At 41.4% G+C, this 16,029-nt stretch overlaps 1 protein-coding gene across 2 annotated transcripts in view; it reads left to right on the top strand.

The window, feature by feature from the left end:
- The window catches only part of LOC137125203 (PDZ domain-containing RING finger protein 4-like), a 124,254-nt gene that overhangs the window by 84,197 nt on the left and 24,028 nt on the right, over positions 1–16,029 (top strand). The gene's annotated exons all lie outside the window — the stretch shown is intronic.

Here is a 16,029-nt window from a genome sequence, read left to right as displayed (position 1 = left end):
ATGCGGATTTCCTTATTTCCTTAATCTTACAATAAACTAAATATCTTTGGGTTTTTGGACTTTTGGTTGGGCAAAACATAACTGTAAGAAATTTTGAATATTGTGATGGTTATTTTTCTTTTTTCTGATATTTTATAGACATTGGGTAATTTTTTCACATTTTCTGACATTTATATCCCACCAAATGAATCAAATTACAAAAATAAGCAGAAGATGAATTAACAATGACAAGTTTGTAGTAGTCACACTGAGAAATGACTACTCTGGATTCTCTTCACTGCTCTGACTATCTTGTGATGTTGTGATGGTTTTGATGGTACATTACGGCTGTTAAACCTTTCCCACAGCCCCCCAGACACACAAAAACACACACACACACACACAAATGCATGAACTACCTACAGACAGTTGGCTACAAATGTTCTCATCCATCATCTTGTCCCATTATGATTTTGAGAGATGTCCCTCAACTATTACAATTGATAGGAGTGATGAAAGAGGGGGAGGAGAGAAAAACTTGATTGATCTTGTGTTCACCCACAGAAGATTAAGCTGAAATGTAATATGGGCTTTCATCACACCTTTTACACTTCCCAAGCAATACTCCGGTCATGTGGACAGTTGCATACATGCACAAATCCTTCTCATGCCTTGGTTTGAAGAAAAAAAAAAAGAAAACCTTCAAAAAAACGCCATTCCCATCATCACTGCTCGGGCTGTTTCTGCGCTTCATCCTACAGCTTCAAATCAAATGCCTGATCCGCCAGCCAACAATGTTTGATTTCAATACAAATGTCCTGGTGTTCCTGGCTGCTGAAATCATGATCTAAATATGCTGCAAAGATCTCTTTTCACTAAGGGTGTTTACAAAGGAGTTGTATTTACCTCCCTGCACTATAGCTCCGCTCTCATCGTCTAATGCTATTTCCATACTTATCAGGTTAAATATGCTGCAGAGTGTTGCATAACCACAGCCTCACACTGACTGTATAATTGGAGATTTCATAGTCTGATTCTCTGTGAATCACACATTCAATTGCACGGCTGCGTCTGTATAACAGATTTGTTTTTTACACATCATCTTTTAAATACGAGAACATTAAAAAAAGTCAAAGATCCAGCTTACGCGCTTTTGCCCAGGCGTGTGCACTGCACTCCATGGATACAGGTGATGCCATATTTGCCACAAGACATGAAGTCAATGGATTTTGTCAGCCAGTCCACTAAATCTAACTGTGGAGGAGCAGAAGGGATTTAAGAGGGAATTGATGAACTGGCCTTTTCCTTTTCACCTTTTTTCTTATCTCATAAGAACCTAGCTGACCTTTTCAGCCACATATCAAGTTCCCGGTCCCCCTTGTCTCCTTGTGCCTCTCCAACCCAACATAAACACACCTTTCAAAATTAGTTTTATCTCCTGTATGTTTCCCTCGGTACCAGTTTCTTTCATCTGACTCACAGATACCACCAAGGAAGAGCTGCACAAACAAACCATGACATACCATTTTCCTCAGGGACTAAAAGCTGTTTATCAACTGGAATTTGTATTTTTATTTTATTTTTTTTTAACCTCTGCTGGGTGTCAGATGTGGCAGCACTTGCTCTGGCTGTTTGTTGTTCTGAGGTTTTCACACAGGGACTGTGATAGGAGGGTATCATCTAACGTACGTGTACAGAAACAACAAGAAACCAATTGTGGATGCAAACAAAGTCCTGGAGGTCATTATCATGGTTCACCTTACCTTTTAAAATGTCCATGCCTTCATTAATTAATTGGGATAAAAGGTAATCTCTGAGTAAGTCTCACTTTGGCAAATCGGGATGACATCATCATGGCGTCATCCATGAGTTACACTGAGCCTTATCTTAGTGCATGTTCTACTTTCACATGCTCATCAAGATCAAAGGCTGTCAGCTTTAATCAGATTGGAGGAGCGACAGAGAAAATTAACTACATGCCTGAGTGCCTCGATACCAATCCCCAGTGAACCAGACAGTCTATATTTAATAAATTGAACCCACTTTTAGGATGAGTTAGTTATTATGCATGTTTAAAGATCTGGAAAACTGCGTGTTATTTTGACTGCAGGTGAATGAAATATTGTCTCTTAGTGTTGTCTGTATTTCTTTCTGTATCTCTGCTAGTAAACAAAGGACAAAGAAGGCATATTTTTCTTTCCCCTTATTATTAGCTATGGCCTGTTGCCCCTCAGTATAGCTCAGAAAATGGCATTATGCATTTCAAAGTGGCTATTTCGTTTTCTCTTTACACACACACAGACACACACACACACAGACACACACAACTGTGTGTGAAAACGTAACACACAGTTTATAAAAATATGAAAATGTAAATAACTGTTATTGATTGCAGCAGACGTGTGTGTGCGTGAGAGAGAGAGAGTGTGGTGTGTTAATGTGTCTATGGATACTTTGGACTGTTTCCCCTCTCAACTTCTGTCTCTGGGAGTGTGTATTTGTGTGTCATGTGCAAAGTGCGAACAGACCTGACAGCTTGTGCTTTTCACTACAAACATTGGTGCAAACACAAAAGCTTTGAGTCGCACACAAGGGGCTGTGCATCTGCATCCAGGGTACCTCTTAGCTGATTATCTGTGTTTGAGCAGACAGAAGGGCCCTCATTAATTTATTGCCATTCACGAAAACGCATCTTTCCTCTTCCTCCCAATTAGTGAGGATTGTATGCTCTGAAGGAAAGGAGGAGATTTCAGTCTATACATGTAACAACCATAGCAACCATGAAAAGTTATTATAGCTGAAATTTAAAAGAACTTAAAAACTTAACTTCCTCTGCAAGCTTATTGTGAGCAACATGGGACTAATTTAAAACGGGGATTTCTAACGAATTGAGAAATGTTTTGGCTTTGTCAAATAAGAGATGTCTATATTTGTGGTTCTTCTTTAGGCAAAAACAAGCATTAATTAAAATCTGAATTTTATGAGAGTTGTGTTTCTTTATTTTCCTCCTGTGCTCCAAAAGGTGTCTCTGCAGCATACCAGTTTTTTTCCGTTTTCCGTCTGTCTGCGCCTTTGACAGGCTCGCATCAGATAAAACCCGCCTTCTTGATATTCTGTAACCAATTAATAGGAAAACGTCAACAACTGAGAGATCTGCTGTCAGTCACATCTAATCAAACCACACCCACACAATGTGTTTTCCCCCCGAATGTTAAAGTGTTGCAGTGTTTAGCAATGAATTTTTAATGGTAGTAAAAATCTTTCCTTGAAACCATTTCCTGCGGATGCTTTAATGATGTGAATATTTTTCCTTTCCCACTCCCTACTAAGTGTTCACCTGTCAAATACTACAGCTGGCTCAAAGGATAACTTAGATCATTTTTAAATAAATCACATATATAACAGTTGGTGATTTAAGATGATTTAACTTTAACTAAACGAGGAAATGTCACCCCGTGAAGCAGTGTATCCGGCTGGTGTGGTTTCATTATTTGTGGACAAAAATAGCAGAGGTCTATTGCAAAGTCACGCAGAATACCCCGGGGGGATTGGTTGAATTAACTCTTGCGATCACAACATCGCGAATTCCTGGAGGGATTCATGCGACATTGTTATGAATTACATCAGAAAACACTGGTAGCTGTGTAAAAGTACTTTGTAGAATAAAGTTCGATTTATTTAAATAACTAACAATGAAAATATGTTCATATCATCAGTATAATCTGACTGAAAGTCAAATATTGAATTAAGGTTTCATCAAACAAACGAGAAAAAGAAATTTCCAAATGTCTCTTGTCATCTTTTGCCTTGGTATTACACTAACTACATTATCGTGGAGTTGCTGCTGGATGGTGACTCAAAAAAATCCCTTTTTTGCTGCTAGCGGAATGAAGAGAGGAGCTGACAGAATACACAGGCTTTCTCTTATCTGTACCATACAATATGTTCAGCATCCACTCCCCCCTCAGCCGTAAGATATCAGCCCCAACATCGCCACTGACATTTGGAGAAATGGGATGTTGTCGGGTTGGGGGCTGCCTGCGTGATCTATAGTTGATAAAAAGAGGTGACAAAGCCTCGAGTTCTTATGGTAGATGCTTTCAGCGATGACCCTTTTTCACTTTGTCTTACTCACCTCCTGCTCTCCTTCTCTTACATCGTTCTTACTTTTAGATGTCTGCATGGGCCATGTGATGCAGGATGTGTACGTTGTCTATGACAGGTGTGTGTGTGATAGGATGACTGATGCTGGTGTAGGTCAGGAGAGCAGAATGTTTGTGTGTTGGGGATGGGAGGCACCGGGGGTGTCGGGGTGACACAAAGCCTCCTGGGTGAGGCAGCTATGCTGGGTGTCACTCCACAGGTCAGCGGGCACCCCCTGTAGCTCCCATGATAAGCCTTGGCCTGACAGCCATTTGATGGGAAGGGCTGCTCCACAGCTTGCATGGCTAGACCCTAGGGATGAAAGCGATAAGAAACTCATTGCAGTTATATTAGCTGTCTAAGAGTCATTCTTAAAGGCGCCAGTCCGAAGAAGACTCAAAACATGAAGAGCCAGGTGTATCAGGTGTTATTAACAAGACAACAAGCCGTTTAGCTATGTTTTAAATGAGGCTTAAGGGGTTAGTTTTTCCAGCTTTCTGTGGCGAGTGGTTGCTTTGTTGCTGCTGCTGTCACACTGACACACTGACACAGTTCTAAAGGCCCCGATTTTAATGAGCTGCATTTGCAATGAGAGCATCACAATGGCTTTTTAAAAACTCCTTGAATTAAATCAATGCCTCATCAATGTAGGGTGAGTTTCAGCTGACACTTCAGTGTAAATGTAATTTAACTGATTGCAAAATCTTTGTTCAAGTCCAATTTCATTACCATTTAAAATAACCTACAGACTAGGTTAAGTCAAGAAATATCAGATATGGAAAAGTGTGTTAAATGCTAATCTCCATATCTCCATATGGTAAATCATTTTTGTTGCACCAGTAAGAAAACTGAAAGTTCCCTTTTATATTTTTTTATATACATCACTGTGAGCATGTGAGAAAAAGGAAACTATTTTTGCAACACAACACAAATGTTGTGAAACGGCAGCTAGCAGAAGTTCACAGTAGGATGTAGATCCAATCTTTGTGAGGTTGGAATGGCGACCGTGTTTTCTCTCCCGCGGCACGGCAGTCAACCCAGCACCTCCTACACAGCCCAGATCCTCTCACTGTCGGGTCTCCTTTCTCACAGACCCAACACTAGCAGGCAGACTGACACACTGAGGAAGGGGCCACCTGCCTCATTCAAAAATGTGTTGCTCTTGACTCATTGTAAGGAACTGTAATTTAGTTGTAAAGTCTTGTAAAGCCATTTTTATCGTCCAAATTTACCATTTGGGCTGCAGTTTCACAGAATTCCCTGCCAAAAACAGGTTTCTACCTGCCAGAATCATTCTTTTGCCTTTTGTCAAAAGTGTTTGATTAAAAAAGAAACTTTTTAAATATAATGCCTAAACTCACGTGCATCGTCTTTGTTTGGTGGTGTGATGTGTTCTTTGGGTCACAACTGACCTGGGATACACTGGTGCACACTTTTCTGAGAGCTAACCAGTTTGTAGTTCGAATCTTTTTTAATCTGGCCTTTTACTGTGACCAGTACGCCTTCCACCGTGAAAAGATAGTAATTCAAATTTCAGTCTTACCCACATAGGAGGAGAGGGATCTGCAGTTTAGTTTAACGGCTGTCATGCATTTGGCTGTTGAGGTGAAGAGAAAGCTGAGCCTAAGGCAAAGCTCTGAATATATCAGTCAATTTTTATTCAAACCCTCAGCTATGGTCATGAGCTCTGCATAGCGACCGAAGGAATGAAATCACACAGATTAGGTTATGGCTAGCTGGGCTGAATCTTTGTGATATGGTGAAAATCTTTTATTTCTCAAAAGAACTTTGAGTTGAACCAGTGATAAGGTTTAGTGAAAGGAGCCAGTTATGGCAGATTCAAGCATTTAATCTGCGTGCCAACAGAAACCCTGTGCCCTGGTCACGGTCCATCTGGGTGAAGATGGCAGATGGGCCCAGAACATGCTGGAGGAGTTACTGTGTATATCCTGTTTAGGGACACCTCAGGGTCCCCCAGAAAGAGCTACGTACAGGGTGGATGCAGAGAAAGACATCTTGCCAAGATGACTTTAGTTATTATTTGCTCTAGTCACAAGTCAGTCCCATTGCAAAACTCAACATAATTGTAGATAATGTGCTTGTGGGACTCATTGGCAATGCAGAGTAATCTATCATAATAATCTGTAGGGTGAACTGTGCGTGTGCATGTGAAAGAGAGAGAGACACAGATTACGAGCGAGGATACAGAGAGTGGGTAGGGGGGTGCTGAGTGGTAGTCCATTAGTGTCACTGGCATGTCACTAACTCTGTCAGCAGTCCATGTCATTTTCCCTCCATCGCTTGTCAAATGTGAAGGGGGAGTGGCTGCTGTCATCACACAGACATACCGGGAGCTTCTTTAAAAAAAGAAATACCAGACAGTAACTGATCAGTGGCAGTGGAGCACATACAGTATAAGTCTCAAAGCCTGCACCCCAGCAGCAAACGGAGCTTAAACTGTGAGACTTGGAGAGTTTATAAGGATGCATAAAAAGTCTGCTATTGACCTGAATTGGCAAGACATTTGTTTTAAAAACAGTGTTTTTCTCAGGGGCATGCTTTGCAGCTGAAGGAGCCGGAGGGAATAGCACAGAGGTGATCAATAAAAGTGTCTAAAACCAGACATTCTGAGTTCATTTTAGTTTGGAAATTGATCAATAGCAGAACTTGTTTTGGGAAAGAAAGAGGGAAGGGGTGGGATGAGAATGGGCTACTTCCTCCACCTGAGGGGCTGCTATTCATCAGGGGACTGAAAAATGCTGTAAATAAAAAAGAAAAAATAGGACGAGAAACGAGCCGGAAACTCCCACCTGACACTGTGCTTTGCTTTCAATTGTCTGTATGGAGGGTGTTTGTGTAGGTGTGTGTGTGTGTGTGTGCGTGCGTGTGCGTGCATGTCTGCTTTCACGCCAAAACATCATATCATGCGTTTCTCAACTCTCCACTAGATTTCCCTGCTCTAGGGAGCGAGCTGTATTTCAGAAAACCAGGTCTGGAAATATCCCAGTTGCTCGGGGAAAATCCATCACACTCGCTTCTTGTTCTTTGTACAAGAATGAATTGGCAGTCACACAGCTGAGAGACTTCCATTCCGGTCTTGGTCTTTGTCTGACAAGTCTACACTGTAGCACACACCTTAGTGATGGCCCCAGGTGAATCTAAGACATATAGGTGGTCTTATGGCAGGAAATAGCCACTCAGTGCTGAAGTCTGAACCAGTGGAGAATTCCTTCATCTCATACATGAAACATCCAGTAAATAACTTGTAGCCATGATTTATTAAAAACGATCAAACGAGCAAATGTATAGTTGCAGGTTGTATAAATGTTTAATATTCGCACAATGGCATCTGGGATAAAAATGACATTTATTCTTAGAATGCAGGTCACCCGAGCCGCTGATAATCGTCCCCAGGAAGCATAAGACTTGAGGCGACTGTAAATTTAGTGCGCGAGAGAAGATTCCCTCTATGAAGAGACAAAGTTTGCGAAGTTGCTAAAGCAGCATTTGTATAAAGTAATATTGCATCTGCCTGGTGAACAGGTGGGTTCATTTGAAGGTTTATCAGTCAGTTCTTCTGTTAATTCCCTTAATTCATATGAGGTAAAATTAGCAGAAGCACTGGTTTACTGTAACTAGAAACCAAGAGCCATACGCAGTCAGCTTATCTTAGCATGCAGACTAAAAGCTAGTCTACATTTTTCCAAAGTTTCAAAGGATTATTAGGCTTAAATCTACACTATGCAACTTGATAGTTATCTTCGCTGCTCCACCCGGCCGTCCTTCTCCCTGCTCTGCGACACTGGAAGGTCGTTATGGCTAAAAAAAAAAAGTGCATGAAACAGCAATGATGTAAAACTTACAAATCAAGCAGAAATAACTTTTTGATTGTGTAGCTTGCTTGTAAAACATTATAACTCTTCCCTGCTCTATTTTTACTACGTGAAACTGCTGACAGGAAAGTCTAATGACCCTCTTGATGCATTTGTGGGATTCGGCCACTTCCAAAAACTAGCAGGTGGGCTTCACTGCTTGAGCATCCCACTATATTCTCATGGCCTTTGTCTGCACCCACTGGGCTGTTATGCTCCTGTGCTAAATGTTTGTGTTTGAGACCCAAAGTGCCAGATGTGAGCAGGGCTTTAACAAGTTGCCCTACTGCTGCTAGGGACCAATTAGCATTTGTTATGTCCAACTTCCACCCCTCCACCAGTTTGTATGGATTTAACACAGATTTCTTTTCACTTGCAATATGGTTCATATTTTATTAGCTTCACTAATTGTCACCATCTACAGCCCTCCTCCGGCTGTTTCCAAGTCATGGAATTGTTATCAGAAAATCACAGTGGAACAGACGCTTTGCTCCCAAGCAGTTGCGCTCATCTAATTATAAAACACTAGGTAAATGTTGAGCAGATGCCCTCCACCAATACCCCCCTCTTTGCGTTCCAATTGAGAGAGCCATTTGGTCTCATTCTAGTGTTACATTGGCTCCACATGGAGTGGTGGTCCTTGCCAAGCGGCTGCCGTGGTATAAATGAACCTAATTGCCTGCCAAATCTGCGCACTGTCCGGCAGACAAGAACAAAAGAAGAACTTCCTCTTGAGTTAAAGTGGTCTGCCGTACCCCGCTGTGGTGCCTCACTTTTTAGATTTCCTCTGTGGGGAGGCATGAGTGGGATGCTGCGAGAGGATGTCGCACTATCTTCTAATGACTAATACCTTCAGTGTCCTTGAGCTTAGCGTTTGGCTGCCATGCCACAATTAGGCATCTGTTATTGGTGGGAGGAAATGAGGGAAAATAGACAATATGGGAGAAAGAGGGTTTGGAAGGGGACAACCTGTGACCTGAATGTGTAAAAGGTAAATGTGGAAAAACCTGGAGGCTGATTGCGGCTTCAGGTTTCTTTTTTTTTAAGTTTCCTGTACTGCATTTATCATGCGAATTGAAATGTAAAGTTGTCTGATTTAGATTGTGCTTCGCTGTTTTGTGATGTGGTTCAAGCCTCATTGTTTCAAATCCTTAAATAATCACTTTTTGAGTCGTTCTATCTGATTCCAACTCCCTTCCCTTTCGAAATGCTTATGATGGCACTGGTGCAATGATCCTGCAAGTAGGGCCAACGATTTAGACCCAGGAACACTGGTGGTCCATGACCCACTGGTGATCTCTAAAGCCTTGTAATGGATTCCCAACATCCCATGCATATGCATAATGTACAGATATGTTTACTGACCAGAATCTTAAAAAAAAAAAAAAGAGAGAGAGAGAAAAGTAAAGATTGCGCGGATGGAAAATGCCTTTTCAATGCATATTTTTGTTACAATGACAGGTAGGAGGGGAAAAAAAATAATCTCGAACTCCTTCCTTCAATGTTGTCCTCAGGTTGCTTCTTAGTCAGAATGAAGTTTCCTGGGTCACATTCAGTAGAAAAGCCCTACAATAGAATAAAACGAAAAAAAAATCAGAGCCCATAAAGATAAGTTCTATCACTTTCCTGTCGTGGAAAAGTGGATTCAAAGTTAGAAATCTGTCTGCTCCTTCTAGTGTTCGCAGGCTTCTAGCTTCATTAGCCCTCATACCATTCACTCTGTGCTGGGAAGTCAAGAGCAGCTGTCATTTCTGTCTGGCAGGAGTGTGTCTCCTCTCCACTGTAGCCACAAGCGACCTGTTCCTGTCTTGGAGCCAGAACGGATGACAGCCTGCATGGTACAGGTGTGGGCTCCGTGTGTAAGCTTCACCGGGATCCGAACCGTGGCTGTGAGATTAACTGCTGATTAAATTTTAATCTTGGCCTCACAGTTGTAGGGTAAAGCCTTGTAACACGATACAGACTTTGTGCACAGGTAGAGCGGGTTTGAAATACACACGCGCGCGCGAGAACAATCACCCACGCGTGCACATGGAGCATCTATTACACAGTCCGACTATAAATCTGCCTTGGAATTAACCAGTGAGTAGAGGCTGATTGCTGTAGCAGTCCCCCCGCACTCCGAGGAATGGGAATAAATGAGCGGATGTTGGCATGAACAATCCTTTATTACACCCATTAGCCAGAGGAGTCTGAGCCTTATGAAACCAGGGACACCAAACGCTCAGCCCAGTCGTCACATACATGGCCTACTTATGGCTCCCGTGACAGTCTGAAGACCCCTTGCCTCCCTCCTCCTCATCATCATCATCACCAACACACATGCATACTACTACTTCATCAACCACCCACCCTGCCCCCAACCTCTCATTCATTCACACAATCAGTGGATGCACAATAGTCATCTGTGTACTCCTTGTAATGTCAAAATATTTCTCAAGTGCCAGCTAACAAATGCAGCTCTGGAGTGCCTCCATAATGCCCTTTTTTTTGGGGGGGGGACTTTAAGAGGTGGCAGAATCATTAATCTGGAACTTTGCTGTGTACTGCCTGTAAATCCATTCATTCCTGGATGTACTCTTTAAACAACTACACCACCAGGTGTTGTTAATCAAGATGGTTTGTTTGCTTGTTTTGTGCATACATTAAAATTGCCAGGTGGACTTTTTTTTCCCCCCCTTCATTAATGTATTCTCCATCAAGAGCAAGGTAATGTTACAGCTCATTTACTGTGCAGCGCTTCAGGTCATATAAACATGTTTTGACGGGTGTTTCATTACATTCAGAATAGATTGACTGGTTTGCTCGTATTTTCTATTACAAGTTACTTAATCCCTGCTGATGGACAGCGATACAGACAATCGCTGGTGTTTGTTTCGCGTGAAGTGCTCAGCTGTGACGTTTGAAACATTGTAGCACTTGGTCTGCAGAGCTTTAATGCCATTTGATTGATCGTAATACTCCAGCGATAAAGCTCTATTTTATCATTTGTCATTGCTCGTCACTTGGAAGTAAGTTGTCTTGGTGCTTTAAAATCCTGTTTGCCAAAGGAGGGACTAAGGGGATGTTTCAGTCCAGAGAACTGAACTGGCCTTAAATTTCAATTGAAGTCTGACCCGTCCAGTAAACAAAAACGCAATTTCAGCTTCAAGTCAATTTTCTAATATCAAAACTTCGAATGGCAGTGCAACTTTACTAGATAGTCTTGGCCCAGCAGCTCAACCATCCATCCATCCATCATCTTTGTCGCTTATCTTGTTAAGAGTCCAGCGGGTTTTCTTCAGGCAGCTGCCATCAAGTACACCCTGGACAGGTTGCCAGTCTACGACAGGACCACACATAGAGACAGGCAACCATTCACACTCCCATCCACACGTACTGTCAATTTCAAGTCAGCAATTACCCGACCGCATCTCTTTGGTCTGTGGGAGGAAAGAGGAGAACATGGAGAAAACCCTGAACGGATCGTCTGTCTCCATTTGTGGCTCCGCACAGAGAGGCCACAGCTGTGAAGTAGCAGCACTAATCCCCACCATCATAATCATGATATTTGCTTAATAAACAAACAAAACAAAAAAACACCCTTAATTACTATATGATATTAAATGATGGAAAAAGCAAATATGAGGCAGGTGGGCAAACCATCAGTACAAAACATGATATCGTTTTTAGCTAACTTTCATTTTGTCACTTTAGTTGCCATGAATACTAAACACAAACGAAGCAGTTAATTGGATTGACCTGTCATGAGCTGTTGCATGTGTGCGACAGGAGCAATTGTTAGCACAGCAAAGTGGTGCTTACGCAAAAGAATTAGAACACATCATTTTAATATCAAAATCAATACTTAAAGATGAGATTCGCTGTTTGATTAATATTTTGAGTCGGACCTTCACAAACGGTGAGTCCAGTATTTTTGATGACGCACACAGTACTACAGCTACTCTGTTATGTCTCCAGTGTTTCAGCTGTGTAATCAGGGCACAGTAGGAAGCACTGAATTGCATCCCATTTCCTCTCAATTCCCTTTTTGTTTATTGACTCAGGCACCTGACAATAAGTGAGACTCGAGCAGGTTGACAGAAAACCGCAGACATCGACTCTCCTAACACCTCACTGGCACTTTTGCTGTGCCCCGAACGAAACAGTGGGGAGCTTTGAGGTGGATTGATTACACTTGTGATCACTCTTCTGAGATAATGTCCTTCCTTTTAATCATGCATTGTACTGCTGCTCTTTACAAGGATAAGATTATCATCAGCAACTTCATCACTGTCTCGCTGCAAATGCCGTCCTAATTGGACTGCTCTGCTTTTCATTGGAAGTTTTGATCTTGTTCGCTGTTGTGTCTTTCAGCAGTTGCATGGGGTTTTTCTGCCACAAGCTTTTTGCCGTCTTCCCCTAAGTCAGAGAGTGTTTTCTTCCCTCTCTGAGAGCTTCACTTAAGGATTTTTGCTGCTGACATATAGACTGTTAGTTGTCAGGTGAACATAATTACTCACCAAAGCTCCCTAGGACTTCTAAATCGGTGCTTTGTAAAATCGACATGTCTGCAGTATTTGCCGTATGTTAGCTTGATCCCTGTGGCGTAGAGCATTTACTGTGGTCTAAAGTCAATAACCTTGTATTTACTCATTGGGCACCGGAGAGACTTTATAATCCAGCAACTCCATAAAACTGACATTTCATCAAAATTCACTAGTAGTTTAGTCACACATCCCATCAGCTTTGCTTTGTCTGATATTTTCAGTGTTTGAATTAAGATTCAAAGATGAGTTTGGTGCAGCAAAAGCTTGAATGAGAGTTCAGCCCTGATAGCCTGAGGCTATCATCAGTAATCCTGTCCTTTTGTTCTCTTGGACATTGGTAGATCTCACCAGACCTGCTCACTGAGGCATTCTTGATTTTTACCATTTCATTCTGCTGTCAAGTCCTTTGTGGTGGTTGACATTTGTGACTGGACACTAATTGCTCTATTTGCTTCTGGGGAATGTGTTAAAAACAGAAGCCTCATATGCTGGACACCTGCAATCACAAACAGTACATTATGGTTTTATGGCGACACTTCTTTTAGACATCAGCAGGTAGTAAGAAGAATTTCAAACCCCTTGTAGTTAAATCACCCCCCTCTCCATTTTTCCTTTCTTTGACTTTGCTTGTTTCCTTTTCCACCGAGTCCTTAAACCCCCAGCTGAACTGGCTCTGAGTTAATGGTAACAAGCAGATCAGAGGACAGCTGCAGGGGTCCTAACTGACCTTTCACCCCCCCATCAGAGCGCCACGTGTCACTGTTTTAATTTCCACATTCCTTCCAATGCCAGCAACTGTGCGACATCATCGCAGACAAAGAGCCAGTTGGAGAGAGGAGAGATGGGGAAGTCGGTGGAGACACTTTTGTTGTGATCACGAGTATGTCTGGGATTTTGTAAATGGTGCTCATCCAGTGTTAACGGCCTCTGCTGTAAGGATGAGCACATTAAATGTGGAGGACACCATTTACCACTTTTTCCAGTAAGTAAGTCTGGCCTTTGGCACATTGCTAGTGCCATCTGCTATCTGTGTCATCTCATCTGCACTGTAAAACTTCATAGAGAACAGCAGAAGAAAAGATAAATCTGGGTTATTACAACTTGGGTGATATTTTCCTTGGTTTGGCCATTTGTCTCTATAATAAGGGTTTTGCACTTCCAAATTAATTGCCTCTGGATTTGGACACAATATAGACTCTGCAAGAATTTTTGCAACAGATAAAAAAAACCTTTGAAACTCCAATACATTTGTAAACACAGACATTTTACAAAATTAGGTTCATTTTTGAGATGCCAGAGGCTACCACATTCTGCTCTCCCTCAAAATAATGTTTAAAGTAATTACACATTTTGGGAAATAAGCCTTGTTGTGACACAGGGTAGCATTCTCATGTCCATTCAGGAAACGTTAAACTAGAGCCAATCTGTCAGTTAGCTGAGCTTAACACGGAAAATGGGTAAACTGCCTGCTCGGTTCTGTCAAAGGTAACACATTTTGGGAACCAGCTCCTCTCAAGCTCACTAAATACAGAAATTAAAAGCCCGAGTTTAATGTGTCGTGTTTAAGACTTCTCTTGGTGCTCTTTCTTCAAGTAAAGAGCTATTGCAAACAGGAAGACAATGTCCAAAAGACAAAGACTGCAAACGACGGCGTTAGAACGTTGATATGTTTGTCATATCAACGTTCTAACCCCCCAAACAGGAGGCTGTTCATCCATTATTCATTCACCCCAGTACTGCTTTTACTCTAGTTTGATTTTTCATTTTACATTTAAAACTCACTCCAAGATGGCAAGATCTTAAAAGTTAAGAGCAAACATTAACTGTGCATCTCTAAATCTCCTTAACAAATATACCCTGCATGTACCATTAACCTTGAACAAGCTAATTAGGTTGGCACTCCATTTCCCCGACCAGTCCCAAATCATATTTAGAATGGGCTGCAGCTTTTCATAATCCAACCAAAATAGGATAGTAAAATTATCTCTCATTCAGCTGTAATGCATTAGTGGTGAAGATGAAATGCCATATTGATCTAATTTCATGGGAAAGTGATCATGGGCAGAACAAGAGGATGTCACAGATATTATTACCTGGCGGACCTGACAAATAAGTACAATAAGAAATTAGATGAAATATTTGCTCAACAATCTCTCATGTGCAGCACTGTAAGCACTGCTCTGTGCTTGTGACTGCGTGTTTATGTCTTATCTGTGTTCACTGTTTGTTTGTTGGGCTGCACTTCAGTACTAAACCTGGAAAAAAAGCTGCTGCAGGTTTTAGCAGCATTATTTCATCAATGAAACATCATTGACCTCCAGTTTGTAGCCTTTTTGTTTTCGGTTTAAGTATTTTTTAATTTGGAAAAGCAGTGGGTTGTAAAAAATCATTTACTGATTATGAAGATATTATTCAACAGTGAACTTCACTACATAAGATATTTGTTTCAAACTGGCAAAGCCTCTTAATACACATAAAAGGCAAGAGGGAATATTTAAACCATTTACCTCAGGCATCAACAATGCAAGTTTTTATTGTCAACGCTCTATAGTTGACAGACTGAGGTGCACTGTAAATTTTCCCCTCAAAAAAACTATTACAGCAAGTTACCTGATCTTAACACCCTATAGTTCATTTGTCCCTATCCTCTCATTCAATACAATATGACATGGCCGTTAAAAATACCATCCCCATGCAGGGAGACAAGCCTACATAGGTGTGCTATCCACATTTTCTTCTAGTAAAATAATTTATTTCAGCTCATGAAAATGTTTCAAAACAAATAGTTTTATTCTTTGATTTAATTGTAGTATACAATACAGCTCAGGTTGATACTATCTACCAGATTTGATCTAGTTTTATATGACCAGACGTTTACAATCATGCATTGAGTGGGTGAACACAGCAAGTGTCCTGGCACTGGCTGCCCTTTCAACCGCAGTTCCTGTCTTGTGGTGTGTATGAACACCATCCTGTACAGCTATGTATCTGCTGCTGTGTCACACATTCACTAGTGTTATTGTCATTTTTTTCAATATTGGTGAGAGAACATCAAAAAATACATAAATGACCGTGTTTCATAACTGCTGGTCTTTTGTGCGGATAATTTATGCCCATCTAGTTCCAACGGCTGCCTATACCATTGTCTACACAGAAATTAAACTGGATTTTTAGTTCTAGGATCCCGGATGTCAAAGTAACCCACCAGTGTATTGCCAATTTGAGTAGCAGAAGCAGGCACAAACTGGGGTGTTGTAATATGGTGTTCATATCATGTAGAATCATGTGTGACCACTGGGGGAAAAAAGGCTGAGGCAGTATTTGTAAATGGCTGCTGGGAATATAGAAAGTATGACAAAACAAATATTGAACAGCAAACCGTAGGGAAAAGATGAATCATGAACCCTTTGCTTTTCAATACATTATGTACATTATCTAACTGGCCACTCAGAGCAAACTGAATTCCAGTAAGAAAATGAAGTAAAACAGCATTATGTGTGTTACTG

This window comes from Channa argus, chromosome 4 (genome assembly GCF_033026475.1).
Source record: "Channa argus isolate prfri chromosome 4, Channa argus male v1.0, whole genome shotgun sequence".
Taxonomy (NCBI): domain Eukaryota; kingdom Metazoa; phylum Chordata; class Actinopteri; order Anabantiformes; family Channidae; genus Channa; species Channa argus.
Note: the sequence above shows the minus strand (reverse complement) of the source record. Positions and strands in the feature narration are given on the sequence as shown.